Genomic DNA, 15,565 nt, shown 5'->3' with positions numbered 1-15,565 from the left:
AGGTGATATGAACTCGCGCTGTATTTATTGTTTCGTTTCGGCAAGAGAAATCCATGTACAATGCCGATGGTGTACCGCTGTGTAATGTGGGTGAGCGAAAAGAAAACGGTCACAGGAAGCGTGGTGAATGAAAACTCCAAAGGACGAGAACGGGACGGTTAAATAAATCAAGTAAGAGAGGGGGAGATTGAGAGAGAGGCAGATAAGAATAGGTAACGTGATTCTATTTGAAAATGGCGATAATGTTTGGAAGTATGGGATCGTATGAAGAGACGACAGCAGTTGAGTTCGTGCTCTGAAATGTTTGAATATTTTGTACTGGGAGCTCAAATTTCAGATGATATTCGTGTTCGGAACTATGATGGGTGTAAAAACGTTTGATTTGTTACGTAGTCTACTGCAACCTCCTAAGCCTTCAGTGCTAAGCCTTATGAGGAGATAATTAGTCATAAGGACCATTATTCGCCTAAGCCTTTGATTATAGCTGAGAGATTTAGATTTCATAAAAGGAGTGAAGAGCTATCTAGTCTACTGCAGGGCTGCTGAAGCAGTTTTCTGAAGACTGAATTTTGGGCAGTTGTTTGACACATCCTGTGATAGAATCGTATGTAGTCTGCGAGGGAGACAATTCAGAAACGTTCGCTTACAGAAGACAGTCTAACATACAAAAGGTGATTGAGATTATTACATCTATGGAGATGGCAGCTAATGAAGTACAGCTGTTAAGCACATCTTCCCAGGTTCATGAAGTTTCTACGGACTTTACGAATAAGACATAAATTGGCAATCAATGTTAACATTGTGGCAAAACTGGGCATTCAGCAAAAGAATGCTGGTATTGCTATGGCATAAAAGGACATATTAAACGTGCCTGAAAGTAAAAATACATTGTAAACTAAAAACACTAATAAAGAAAAATAACTTTTGGAAAAATAAAAGAAAATGAACAAGATGAAGCATACTGAGGACAGACTTAGTGACTCTAATTCTGTAGTTTAAAAAGCTTTGCTTGGTTTATCTGTTTCAGAACACAAAGACGGCTATTAGGTGACCCCACCCCGTGGATGGATGCAGGTGAACATAGGAGCTACAATATCTTTGTTTTTGGAGACAGTTTACAAGGAGTAGTCGCAGCATCTCATCCCAGAAGGGGCAAGGTTGACTTTAAAGGATAACATTGGTGAGGTTGTTCCAGTGAGGGGAGTAGTACATGGTACCATGGAGGTTAACAAACAGAGAAAGAAACTTACACTGTACATTGTTAAAGGTTGTTATCTAGTGCTTCTGGTTGGAGCAGCTTAAACCCAACTGGCACAAAGTGGTCTTGAATGGTGGGAGCAGTGGTCTACAGGAGGTATTAAAGGAACTTGCAGAAGTATTCAACAGAGAACTGGGCAATATGAAAGGAATCACTGTCAATACCCAAATGTTTGAAGGCAAGTCCTGTTCCAAACACCCTCAAACCAAAGGTAGAGGCTGAATTGGAAGCACTGGTCCAGAGTAAGGTATTGGAACCAGTATTTGTGAGTTCCAATAGGCAAATCCAGTAGTTAGTGTCCTAAAAGGGGATAGTCTTTAATGCTTTATAGAGACTTCAAGGTAACCATGAACCTGGTTCTTATGGCTGAGCAATACCTTCTTCCACTCATTGATGAATTTTTTGCAGGATTGGCTGGAGGACAGACAATTAGCAAGATGGATTGTGTCAAGTGTATTTACAGATGGATGTGAAGCCAGAGTCCCAGGAACTGTTGACCATAGTGACTTACAAATCGATGTTCAGGTACCGAAGGCTTTCGTTTGACATCACTTGAGCTCTTGCATTTTTTCAGTGAGCAATGGGCCAGATCCTGAGTGCTTTGACAAGGGTGCAATGCTATTTGGAGGAATTGCTCAATACTGGGAATTATGAGCGTAGGCACCTACAAAACCTGGATACTACACTACAAATACTCATGGAATATTAGCTAAGGGTTCAGAAAGGCAAGTTCCTTTGACCTTCGATTGAATATTTGGACTATGTGATCAACCATTCAAGACTTCACGAGGCACTATCAAAAGTGAAGACAATTATAGAGGCTTCATCACCACAGAATGTAAGTCAATTAAAGTCTTTCTTAGGACTACTAATACACTACACAAAGTTTTATCCTAATCTGGCTAGCACAATGAACCCACTTCATGAGCTTTTAAGTAAACCAATACACTAGCAATGGACAAATCGCTGTGAAGAGACTTTTAAAAAGGCCAAAACGGCAATGCCACAATGTGAAGCACTCACATACTTCAACCCATCATTGGTCATACAGTTGGTCTGCGACATCTCATCCTGTGGTCTGGGGGAAGTTATCTCACACATCATGCCATCAGGTGAAGAGCATCCAGTCGCTTTCACATAAAGGACATTAAGCAAGGTAGAAAGCCAGTATGCCCAGGTTGAGCAAGAAGCACTTGCAATTGTCTTTGGAGTTAAGAAATTCCATCAATTGCTCTTTGGTTGACAACTTATGCTACTAACAGGTCATTGCCCTTTGACATCATTTGTTTGGTTCACATGCATTCCTTCCCTGGTTACCAGCTGAATGCAACATTGGTTTCTGTTACTATCAGTACCATATAAAGCACAGGAGGTCGAAGCACCTTTTGAATGCTGATGGACTATCCAGACTTCCCTTAGCTGATAGAGCCCCAGAGTCATCCTTGAAAGAGATCTTTTACTTCAAGGAATTACCTGCAGCTCAAGTTGAGAAGGACATGCCTACTGACCCTTTTCTAACTAAAGTGGTGGACTTGGTAAGTTACAAATGGAAAGGAGAGGCAACCATAGTATTGAAACCTTACCAGGCTCAATGGAAGGAGCTCACAGTCCAAGCAGGATGTTGCTACTGTGTTGTCACTCCTCCACCATTATCAAAGCAAGTTAGGGAACCAGACAGGTCAGAAGTATGTGTAGGCGAACATTTTGGGTCCAGTGACCATAATATCGTTAGTTTCAAGTTAATTATGAATAAGGATTGGTCTGGTCCTCGAGTTAAGGTTCTAAATTGGAGAAGGGCCAATCTTGAGGAAATGAGAAAGGATCTAGGAAGAGTGGATTGGAATAAGTTGTTTTCTGGCAAGGATGTGTTCTGTATGTGGAAGGAATTCAAAGGCGAAATTTTGAGAGTGCAGAGTTTGCATGTTCCTGCCAGGATTAAAGGTAAAGTTAACAGGCATAGGGAACCTTGGTTTCCAAGGGATATTGGTTAAGAAAAAGAGAGAGGTGTATAGCAGGTATAGGCAACAAGGAACAAATGAGGTACTTGAAGAGTATAGAAAATGTCAGAAAATACTAAAGAAGGAAATCAGGAAGGCAAAAAGAAGACATGAGGTTGCTTTGGCAGATAATGTGAAGGTAAACCCAAAGGGTTTCTACAAGTATATTAACAGTAAAAAGATAGTAAGGGACGTAATTGGTTCCCAAGAAGATCAAAGTGGTCATCTATGTGTGGAGCCTCACGAGATGGGGGAGATCAATTTTTTTGCATCAGTATTTACTCAGGAAAATAGCATAGCGTATATGGAAGGAAGGGAGGGGTGTGAGGTATTATTTTAGTAGTACTGGGAAGTCAGGTGGCTGCAACTAACCCACATGAGAGGGAGAGATGAGGAACAAAGCTGCAGTAGTTTATTTTGCTTGCAAGTCATCTCCCCAGAATGCCCTTTCACATTACATGACACAGAGAAGCTTGACAGCAACCTGTAAGAGTCAAAATGTACATGAGTACATAACATTTCCCTTTGCCCTTATTTTAAAGTTTTCTCCCCTTTCCCATACAGAGACCAGGGGCTGAACTGTTAACAGTCAATGGAGTAATACAGGAAATTCAACCAACAAGGTAAACTACTTTGGTTCTGTCTTCACTAAGGAGGACATAAATAATCTTCCAGAAATAGTAAGGGACAGAGGGTCCAGTGAGATGGAGGAACTGAGCGAAATACATGTTAGTAGGGAAGTGGTGTTAGGTAAATTGAAGGGATTGAAGGCAGATAAATCCCCAGGGCCAGATGGTCTGCATCCCAGAGTGCTTAAGGAAGTGGCCCAAGAAATAGTGGATGCATTAGTGATAATTTTTCAAAACTCGTTAGATTCTGGACTAGTTCCTGAGGATTGGAGGGTGGCTAATGTAACCCCACTTTTTAAAAAAGGAGGGAGAGAGAAACCGGGGAATTATAGGCCGGTTAGCCTAACGTCGGTGGTGGGGAAACTGCTGGAATTTAGAAGATTGAGGGGGGATCTGATTGAAACGTATAAGATCCTAAAGGGATTGGACAGGCTAGATGCAGGAAGATTGTTCCCGATGTTGGGGAGGTCTAGAACGAGGGGTCACAGTTTGAGGATAGAGGGGAAGCCTTTTAGGACCGAGGTTAGGAAAAACTTCTTCACACAGAGAGTGGTGAATCTGTGGAATTCTCTGCCACAGCAAACTGTTGAGGCCAGTTCATTAGCTATGTTTAAAAGGAAGTTAGATATGGCCCTTGTGGCTACAGGGGTCAGGGGGTATGGAGGGAAGGCTGGGTTCTGAGTTGGATGATCAGCCATGATCATAATAAATGGCGGTGCAGGCTCGAAGGGCCGAATGGCCTACTCCTGCACCTATTTTCTATGTTTCTATGTTTCTACCTCTATGCTCAGACCTAACCCTGGGGATTATTCTGCCCCATGTGCTGAGGATTAGTCACTAAACTAGGATTCAATCTGTCTGGAGGCTGCCTGTTCCTATGAGGGTACCGACAACCAGGGGATGACGCCAAAGTCATTTTATCTCTTGGTGGTGCACACATTGATGTTGACTTGGGTACTGCATTGTCAGTTGGTGGCACCTCAGAAATCACAGGTGACAGGGCAGCACTGGCTGTGTCATTTGATCTTAATGGAGGTTTTATAGTCGTTTCAGAATCCTGTTCTATTTCTACAACTGGATCTGGATTGGTCAGGTAGTGTTGTTTTCAGTGGCCTCAGAAGTGGGCAACAGCTGATCAACATGCTTCCCCAGATATTGCGGATACTAGTTTCCAGTGTGTACGACACAGGACCAGTTTGTGCCACTACCGTCACAGGTATCCACTTTGTTCCAGAGATGTAGTTCTGGACAAGTACTTTCCTCCTACTGTGAAATTTCTGTACTGCATTTTGGCATGTCTTTCTGCTTCAGTTTTCCGTTCATTAATACAATTTGTTTCATGTTGGGGGGTCTAAGCGTGTCAAGCCGCACATGAAGCTGTCTCTTCATCAGTGCAGTGACTGGAGCCATTTTGGTGGAGGCGTGAGGTGTGTTGCAGTATATCAGCAAGACGCCGCTGGTTGAGGGATCCACTTCCCACTGAAGCCTTGAGGGCTTGTTTCATTGTTCATATGAACCGTTCAGCAAGCTCATTCCTGACTGGATGATATGATGCTGACTTCATGTGCTGAACACTGTTTGTTTCCATAAATGCCTTGAATTCTTTGGACAGGAGTTGTGGGCCATTGTCACTTACAAGCTGTTGAGGAAATTCAAAACGGCTAAAGATGGAATATTGCTCCTCAATGGATTCTTCAGATGTAGTGCTCTTCATGATGACAACCTTGGGCCAATTACTATGCATCCAGTATGAGCAAGAACGTGTGACCTTCTACAGGTCCTGCAAAATCTTTGTGAATCCTCTGCTATGGTTCTTCAGGCCATTCCCATGAATGCAAAGGAGACAGTTGAGGAGCATTTCTCACTCACTGACAATGTGGCCTTCTCTTCAATGGTTACATCCAGTCCTGGCCACCAGAAGTAACTGTGTGCAATTTCTTTCGTGCACACTACATCAGTGATCTGCACGTAGCTTGTCAAGCACTTAGAACCATAGAACACTACAGCACAGAAAACAGGCCATTCCGCCCTTCTAGTCTGTGCCAAAACTTTATTCCACTAGTCCCATTGACCTGCACCCAGTTCATAATCCTCCAGATCTCTCCCATCCATGTACCTATTCAATTTATTCTTAAAACTTAGGAGTCAGCCCGCATTTATCATGTCAGATGGCAGCTCGTTCCACACTCCCCCCACTCTCTGAGTGAAGAAGTTCCCCCAAACCTTTCCCCTTTCACCCTAAAGTCATGTCCTCTTGTATTTATTTCTCCGAATCTAAGTAGAGCCTATTCACATTTACTCTGTCTATACCCCTCATAATTTTATAAACCTCTATCGAATCTCCCCTCATTCTTCTACGCTCCAAGGAATAAAGTCCTAACTTGTTTAACCTTTCCCTGTAACTCAACTCCTGAAGACCCGGTAACATCCTAGTAAATCTTCTCTGCACTCTTTCAACTTTACTGATATCATTCCTATGGTTAGGTGACCAGAACTGTACATAATACTCCAAATTTGGCCTTACCAATGTCTTATACAACCTCCCCATAACATCCCAACTCCTATACTCAATACTTTGATTTATGAATGCCAGGATGCCAAAATCCTTCTTTACAACCCTGTCTACCTGTGACGCCACTTTCAGGGAATTATGTATCTGAACTCCCAGATCTCTTTGTTCCTCATGGCTTTGTCTGTGGTAGATTGTGTTTAACGAATCTTGTAGAGTTTTTCGAGGAGGTTACGAAGAAAGTAGACGAAGGAAAGGCTGTGGATGTTGTCTACATGGACTTTAGTAAGGCCTTTGGCGAGGTCCCACGTGGGAGGTTAGTTCACAAGGTTTAGACACTAGATATCCATGGAGAGGTTGTAAACTGGATTCGAAATTGGCTGTGTGGGAGAAGACAGAGAGTGGTAGTGGATGATTGCTTATCAGACTGGAGGCCTGTGACTAGTGGTGTGCCTCAAGGATCTGTGCTGGGAGCGTTGTTGTTTGTTGTCCATATTAGTGGTTCCCAGCCTCTGGGCCATAGACCAATACATTGCTGCGAAGAATGCAGTTGTGCAGCAGTAGTCAGAACGCACCCAGTACATCTTTAAGAAAAAAGCCGAAATAAACAAGCTAATTAATTAGGTGCAGTCTGGCACATAAATGTTGGCCCAGATCCGCCTCTGATCTGGGCGGCACCTAATTAATTAGCTTGTTTATTTTGGCTTTTTTCTTAAAGATGTGCTGGGTGCATTCCGACTACCGCTGCACCGCTGCATTCTTTGCGGCAATGTATTGGTCCGCGGCCCGGTGGTTGGGGACCACTGGTCTATATCAGTGATCTAGATAATAATGCGGTAAATTGGATCAGCAAGTTTGCTGATGACACTAAGATTGGAGGCGTTGTGGACAGCGAGGAAGGCTTTCAAAGCTTGCAGAGGGATCTGGACCAACTGGAAAAATAGGCCAGAAAATGGCAGATGGAATTTAACGCAGACAAGTGAGGTGTTGCATTTTGAAAGGACAAATCAAGGTAGGGCATACACAGTAAATGGCAGGGCACTGAGGAGTGTGGAGGAACAAAGAGATCTGGGAGTTCATGTGGGTTAGTTGCAGCCACCTGACTTCCCAGTACCACTAAAATAATACCTCACACCCCTCCCTCTCCCCACACCCCTCCTTCCTCTCCCCACCCCCATCTCCCTCTCCCCAGCTCCTCCTCTCTCCCTTCTTCCCCTACCCCTCTATCCTCCTGCACCCCTCCTCCACATTTCTTCCCTCATCCCTGATCACCCTCCACCCCTTGCTCCCTCTCCCATGACCATATGACATAGCAGAATCAGGCCATTTGGCCCATCAGGCCTGCTCCGCCATTCTGTCATGACAGATTTATTATCCCTCAACCCTATTCTCCTGCCTTTTTCCTGTAGCCTTTGTAAAACTTACTAATCAAGAACCTATCAACCTGTGCTTTAAATATACCCAATAACATGGTCTCCACAGCTGTCTTTGTCAATGAATTCCACAGATTTACTACCCTCTGGCTAAAGAAATTCTACCTCATCTCGGTTCTAAAGGGATGTCCTTGTATTCTGATGCTGTGCCCCCTGGTCCTCGACTCTTCCACTATAGGAAACATCCTCTCCAATTTCATTCTGTCTAGGCCTTTCAATATTCGAGGGTCTCAGTGAGATACCCCTCCTTCTTCTAAGCTCCAGTGAGTACAGGCCCAGAGCCATCAAATGCACCTCATATGTTAATCTTTTCATTTATAATCATTCTTGTTAGCCTCCTCTGGACCCTCTCCAATGCTAGCATATCCTTTCTGAGATAAGGGCCCAAAACTGCTCACAATCCTCAAAATGTAGTGTGATCTATGCCTTATAAAGCCTCAGCATTATAATCTTGCTTTGATATTCTAGTCCTCTCAAAATGAGTGCTAATGTTGCCTTTGTCTTTATTACTACTGACCCAACCTGTAAGTTAAACTTAAGTGAATCCTTCATGAGGACTCCCAAGTCCCTTTGCACTTCTGATTTCTGAATTTGCTCTCTGTTCAGAAAACAGTGTATGCCCTTATTCTTTCTACCAAAGTGCATGACCATACAATTCCGTACACTATTCCATCTGCCACTTTTTTCCCCATTTCCCTAATCTGTCCTTCTGCAGATTTCCCGAATTTGGCTACAAACTCTCAATTTTGACATACAATGGAAAAGAAGTAGTGCCAACTCCAACCCCTGCGGAACACCACTGACAGCCAACCAGAGAAGGCCCCGTGTTCCCACTCTTTGCTTTCTGCCGGTTAGCCAATCTTTTATCCATGTTAGTATCCATGGCTACTACAGTGCCTTGAAAAAGACTTCAGCCTCCAACCCATTGTTCATATAAATGAGTATTTCGATCAGTTTAACTGAATTTCTATTTGTGAATCATGTGATCCTTTTTCATCCCCCCCCTCCCCCTCAAACGGGGAAAATTGTAAAGTGTGAAAAACTAAGAACTCAAAACCTGAAATGTCGGTGGTTCAAAGGTACTCGTCCCCCTTTGCTCAGTACTTAGCTGTCGCAGCTACTACCGCCAGTAGTCTTTGGCTAAGTCTAAGTCTCTATTTGCTTTGCATAATTTGCCCATTCCTCCTTGCAAAGTTCCTCAAACTGTGCTAGGTTATTTGGGGAGCAGTGATGGACAGCAATCATGAAGTCTTGCTAGAGATGTTCAGTCAGGTTACTTTATGCTTTATTGTCATCAAACAATTGATACTAGAACGTACAATCATCACAGTGATATTTGATTCTGTGCTTCCCACTCCCTGGATTACAAATATTAAATATTAAAAATAGTAAAAATTAGTAAATATTGAAAATTTAAATTATAAATCATAAGTAGAAAAATGGAAAGTAAGGTAGTGCAAAAAAACCGAGAGGCAGGTCTGGATATTTGGAGGGTACGGCCCAGATCCGGGTCAGGATCCGTTCAGCAGTCTTATCACAGTTGGAAAGAAGCTGTTCCCAAATCTGGCCATATGAGTCTTCAAGCTCCTGAGCCTTCTCCCGGAGGGGAGAGAGATGAAAAGTGTGTTGGCTGGGTGGGTCGTGTCCTTGATTATCCTGGCAGCACTGCTCCGACAGCGTGCGGTGCAAAGTGAGTCCATGGACGGAAGATTGGTTTGTGTGATGTGCTGCACCGTGTTCACGATCTTCTGCAGCTTCTTTCGGTCTTGGGATAGGACAACTTCCATACCGGGTTGTGATGCACCCTAGAAGAATGCTTTCTACGGTGCATCTATAAAAATTAGTGAGGGTTTTAGGGGACAGGCCAAATTTCTCTAGTTTTCTCAGGAAGTAAAGGTGCTGGTGGGCCTTCTTGGCAGTGAATTCTGCTTGGTTGGACCAAGTCAGGTCATTTGTGATATTGACCCCGAGGAACTTAAAAGCTTTTGACCTGTTCCACTTGCGCACCACTGATGTAAATTGGGTCGTGTGGTCCGCTACTCCTTCTGAAGTGATGATTGCTGACGTTGAGGGATAGGTTATTGTCTTCGCACCATGCCACCAGATTCTTAATTTCCTCTCTGTACTCAAACTCATCATTACCCAAGATATGGCTTACAATTGTTGTGTCATCAGCAAACTTATATATTGAGTTCGATGGAGACTTGGCTACACAATCATGGGTGTACAGTGAGTACAGCAGGGGGCTGAGTACACAGCCTTGTGGGGCACCGGTGCTCAGAGTGATTGTAGAGGAGAGCTTGTCCCCTATTTTTACAGCCTGGGTCCTGTCTGTGAGGAAGTTGAAGATCCAGCTGCAGATCTGAGTGCTAAGGCCCAGGTTCCGGAGCTTAGGAATCAGTTTATTTGGAATGATGGTATTAAAGGCAGAGCTGTAGTCAATGAAAAGGAGCCTTACATATGCGTCTTTCTTCTCCAGGTGTTCTAAGGAGGAATGTAGGGCCAGAGAGATGGCATCTGCCGTTGACCTGTTGCTCCGGTATGCGAATTGCAAAGCGTCGAGGTTGACTGGTAGGCTGTGGTTGATGTGTGCCAAAACCAGTCTCTCGAAGCACTTCATAGCAATTGATGTCAGAGCCACAGGTCGATAGTCATTCAGGCATGCCACCTTGCTCTTCTTCGGCACTGGCATTATCGTTGCCTTCTTAAAACATGACGTTATCTTAGACTGAAGCAAGGAGCAGTTGAAGATGTCAGCAAACAGTCCAGCTAGCTCGCTTGCACAGGCCCGGAGAACCCGTCCTGGGACGCCATCTGGGCTCGTCGCCTTCCTTGGATTTATCTTCAGGAAGGCCGTTCTAATGTCCTCCTTGGTGACGATGAATCTCGATGCCACCTGGTCCTGTTAATCCGGAGGGAGTGGGCTACTCTTCTTCTGTTCGAATCTTGCGTAGAATACGTTAAATTTGTCAGGAAGAGAGGTGCCACAGTTATTGATATTCCCAGCCTTTTCTTTGCACCCAGTGATCTCATTTAGACCCTGTCATAGTCTGCTGGCATCCCTCAGGTTAGCCTGGGCTTCCAACTTGGCTCGATATTGCCTCTTGGCGCCCTTAATGGCTTTGCGGAGTTCACGCCTGGATTCCGTGTAGCGACTGGTATCTCCGGACCTAAAAACCACAGCTCTAGCCTTTAAAAGGGACTTGACCTCATAATTCATCCAAGGTTTCAGGTTAGGGAATACCCGGATTGTCTTGCGAGACACACAGTCCTCCGTGCATTTCCAAGTAAAGTCCGTGACAGCTGAGGCATACTCATCGAGGTTAGCTGCCGAGTCCTTGAATACTAACCAGTCCACCGATTCAAAGCAGTCACGGAGGACCTCATCCGTTTCCTCCGTCCAACGCGACACTACTTTTGACACCGTGACCTCCCGCTTCAGTTTCTGTTTGTAAGCCGGGAGGTGGAGTACGGCCTGATGGTCCGATTTTCCGAAGTGAGGTTGTAGGATGGAACGGTAGGCACCCTTGACTGCTGTGTAGCAGTAGTCAAGTATATTCGGGCCTCTAGTGGGGCAGGAGACATGTTGGTGTAACTTTGGCAGCGCCTTTCTGAGGTTGGCCTGGTTAAAGTCACTGGCTGTAATGAGCAAAGCCTCCGGATACCTGGTCTCAAGTTCACTGATGTTGGCATACAGTATGTTCAGAGCACACTCCACATCTGCCTGGGGGGAATGTAGACCACTGTCAGTATGACCGAGGTGAATTCCCGTGGCAGATAGTAGGGACGACACTTCACCGACAGGTGTTCCAGGTCCAGGCTGCAGGAGCTTGTCAGTGCCACTGTGTCCGAGCACCACCCAGTGTTGATCAGTAGGCAGACACCACCTCCCCTCGTCTTGCCCGAAGATGCCATGCGGTCCATCCGATGGATCGAAAATCCCTCCGGTCGGATGGCACAGTCGGGGGTGGCAGGGGAGAGCCAGGTCTCAGTGAAACAGAATACACAGCAGTTCTGCATCTCCCTGCAGTAGGTGACTCTCCCATTAAGATCATCCACCTTGTTCTCTATGGCTTGCATATTAGCTAGTAGGATGGTGGGCATAGGGACCCTGAAGCCCCTCAGCTTTAATCTGACCAGCAGCCCAGCTCTTTGCCCACACTTCCTCGATAAATAGTGCATCTTTCCAGGTTTCCATCGATGCAGTGTGTTGTTGTCAGCTCTTAGAGGTTGGTGGACGCATCCCGCGGGGATCGATCGGCGGGTCGTGTTGTCGGACGCTCCGGGTCGGGCCGAGTTACGGGGGAAGCTCCGCTGCCACTTCCAGCTGCCGGGGGCCCGGGCTGTCGATTGGGTCGGGCTCCGAAGCTGACAGTTAATCCCGGAGGTCCAGGCTCCTGGTTGAAACAAGTCCTTAAGCCGAGTCATGGTTGCGGAGGCCTCCGCTCCAGCCGAGCCTCGGGCTTGATTTCCAAGGTCGGCGGCGGAGGCCTCACTTCCGGCAGCTGTGGATGGCCACCAACTGGGCTTTACGGTGGTTGCTCCGGGGAAGAGTCTGGGGCACCTTGAAGTCTCCACCGTCACTTCTGTGTGGTTGTCTGCTCCGGAGAGGTGCTGGTCGGAATGGGTCATGTCTCCAAGTGCTCCGGCACGGTAGCAGGCCGCGGGTCTCCGGGAACGTGGTGGGCCTCACTGGTCGGGTCCAGGTGCGGTCTGGAGTTTAAGTAGCAGTTCTGGCGCGGTGGTCTCCAGCTGGGTCAGTAGCTTCGCCAGGGTGTTGTTGATCTTGATCTTGCTAGATTTAGAGGTTTAGAAGAGTTTCTCAGGTTACAATCAGGATATCAATTTTCTTCATTTAAAGTTACTCCATGGTTGCTCTATGTCAGTGTGCTTTGAGTTGTTGTCCTGCTGAAAGACAAACTTCCTCCCCAGTTTAAGCTTTCTGGCAGAGGCTAGCAGTTTTTTTAAAATCCAAGATTTTTCTGTATTTAGCAGCATTCCCCTTTCCATCAATCCTGACATGATTTCCAGTCGTTGCTGCTGAAAAGCATCCCCATTGCATGATGCTACCATTCTTTACAGTAGGAATGGTGTCACCTGGCTGATGGGCAGTATTAGATCTATGCCACATGTACTGCTTCATGTTAAGGCCAAAAACTTACTCTTTAGTCTCATCCAACCACAAGACCTTCTTCCACATCTTTACAATATCTTCTAAGGGATGCTTTGCAAAGCCTTGACCAGCAAGGATATTCTTTTCTTTTTAGCCAGGGTTTCTTTCTTGTCACTCTTCCATAAATACCCTTTTTGTGCAAGGCCTTAGAGATTGTGGAGCCATGAACTTCATCTCCAGTTGTAGCCACTGAGTTCTGCAGCTCACCTGGAGTGGCTGTTGGTGTCACAGTAGCCTCTCTTGCAAGTGCCACTCTTCTCTGGCGACTGAGTTTAGAGGGGTGGTCTGACCTAAGCAGTGTGGCTGTTGTTTCATATTTTTTCCACTTTTTCACAATGAACTGCACTGATCTCTTGTTTTCATTTTGGTTTGGTCTTTTAAAAGTCCACCAGGGGACCTTACGAAGAGCGGGGTTCTTTATAATCCTTATGAATTCATTCAAAACAGGTGATCTTCCAGTTTTTCTACATCAACAAATTGTGTGAGTTGGTAAGGTAGGAAGTTAGCATAGTAATTATGAAGGGGGATGAATACTTTCTCAGCCTCATAATTTTGTTTTTTAATTTTTAGTAAATTGTTGACAGGTTTTGCAATTTTTCTTGTGATTTGACATAGTCATAGAGAAGTACTGCCCTTTGGCCCATCTAGTCCATGCCAAACCATTTAAACTGCCCACTCCCATTGACCTGTACCAGGGCCATAGCTCTCCATACCCCTACCATCCATGTACCTATCCAAACCACTTAAAAGTTGAAATTGAGCTCGCATGCACCTCTTGTGCTGGCAGCTCTTTCCACACTCTCACGACCCTCTGAGTGAAGATGTTTCCCCTCATGTTCCCCTTGAACTTTTCACCTTTCACCCTTAATCCATGGTCACAACCCCTGGTTGTAGTCCCACTAAACCTCAGTGGAGAAAGCCTTCTTGCATTTACCCTTTCTAGTTGTAGGTAGCTTTCTATCCCAGGGATCATGGGTTTGCGCCTCTGGTGGACTGTATCCTCTTCAGGGTGCATGCCTGGGTGGGAAGATTTGAAGAACCTGCTGTTGCCCATGCAGCGGGTTCCCCCTCTTCATGTCACTGATGTAGTCCAAGGGAAGGGCAAGGGCCGATACAGATTGGCACCAGTATCGTTGCAGAGATTGCCAGAGTGAAGTTGTAAACAACATCAAACTGCCTTAGGGACTCCGGCTGGGATTCTTCCTCGGGGTTTACTCCCAAAGCCTCTCCCATAGGTGGGTATGGCCGCAAGGCGGCGGAGGTTTAAAATCAGAAATTTCCTTCTAGGCAGCTGCCAACCAAGGCTGATGAGCCCCACCTGCCTGAAGCAACTGGTTTTGAGGTGCCAGTGGCCTGCCTTTGCCTCTTCTCTTGTCAGTAGAAACGGCTCTGCCAGGCCAAGCAGCTAAGCCACACGTGAAGGCCAAGAGTTGGACTTGGTTGTCAGAGGCTGTTAGAGTTGCACGCCATTTGGAGCACTTTATAGGTAGTGGGAGCTTATCCCCACTACCACCCCCAACTAAGAAACCTTAGGAACCTTACCCTATCTGTATCCCTCAATTTTGTATACTGCTATCAAATCTCCTCTCAATCTTCTATGTTCTAAGGAATAAAGTCCTAACCTATTCAATTGTTACTTATAACTTGGATCCTCTAGACCCAGCACCATCCTTGTAAATTTTCTGTACTCTTTCAACTTTATTTACAGATTTCCTGTAGGTAGGTGACTAAAACTGCACACAATACTCCAAATTAGATCTTACCAATGTGTTATGCAACTTCAACATTCAATCTCATCTCCTGTATTCAATACTTTGATTTATGAACACCAATGTACCAAAAGCCCTCTTTACGAACCTATCTACCTGTGATGCCACTTTCAATGAATTCTGGACCTGTATCCCCAGAATCCTTTGTTCTACCACATTCCTCAGTGTCTACCATTTACTGTGTAAGACCTACCCTGTTTGGTCCCACTGAAGTGCAACATCTTACACTTACCTGCATGAAATTCCGTCTGCCATTTTTCAGCTGGTCCATCTCACACTGCCAGCTTTGATAGCCTTCCTGGATGTCCACTGCATGCCCGATATTGGTGTCATCTGCAAGTTTGCTGATCTAGTTAGCCACAGATCCAGATTGTTGATAAAGTTGACAAACAACGACAGTTCCATTCCCTGTAGCAGTTCAGTAGTCATAGGCCTCCAATCAGAGAGGCAACCATCTGTTATCACTCTCTGACTTCTACCACAAAGCCAAAGCCTAATCCAATTTTCTACCTCATCTTGAATGCGGCACAACTGAACCTTCTTGACTAACTTCCCATGCGGGACCTTGTCAAATACCTTGCTAAGCTGCATGTAGAAAACATCCACTTCCTTGCCTTCATCCACTTTCCTGGGTAACTTCCTTGTAAAACTATAAGATTTGTTAGACATGACCTACCATGCACAAAGCCATGCTGACTACCCTTAATCAGTCCATGTCTATCCAAATACTTATATCTGGTCCCTTAGAATACCTTCCAATGACTTTGCCACTACTGATATCAGGCTCACCAGCCTAT

General features: G+C 45.3%; 1 long non-coding RNA gene across 3 annotated transcripts in view; it reads left to right on the top strand.

The window, feature by feature from the left end:
- LOC134351866 (uncharacterized) overlaps positions 1-15,565 on the top strand; it is a 63,987-nt gene that overhangs the window by 565 nt on the left and 47,857 nt on the right. Inside the window, exons 2-3 of one of the 3 annotated variants that reach the window (XR_010019283.1) lie at positions 1,667-2,096; positions 3,820-3,878. This is a non-coding gene — a long non-coding RNA (uncharacterized LOC134351866). Of the gene's footprint in view, positions 1-1,666; positions 2,794-3,819; positions 3,879-15,565 lie in introns of all 3 variants that reach the window. The other 2 variants (XR_010019285.1, XR_010019284.1) reach the window with 2 other exon arrangements.

This window comes from Mobula hypostoma, chromosome 9, assembly GCF_963921235.1.
Source record: "Mobula hypostoma chromosome 9, sMobHyp1.1, whole genome shotgun sequence".
In the NCBI taxonomy this organism is placed as follows: Eukaryota; Metazoa; Chordata; class Chondrichthyes; order Myliobatiformes; family Myliobatidae; genus Mobula; species Mobula hypostoma.
Note: the sequence above shows the minus strand (reverse complement) of the source record. Positions and strands in the feature narration are given on the sequence as shown.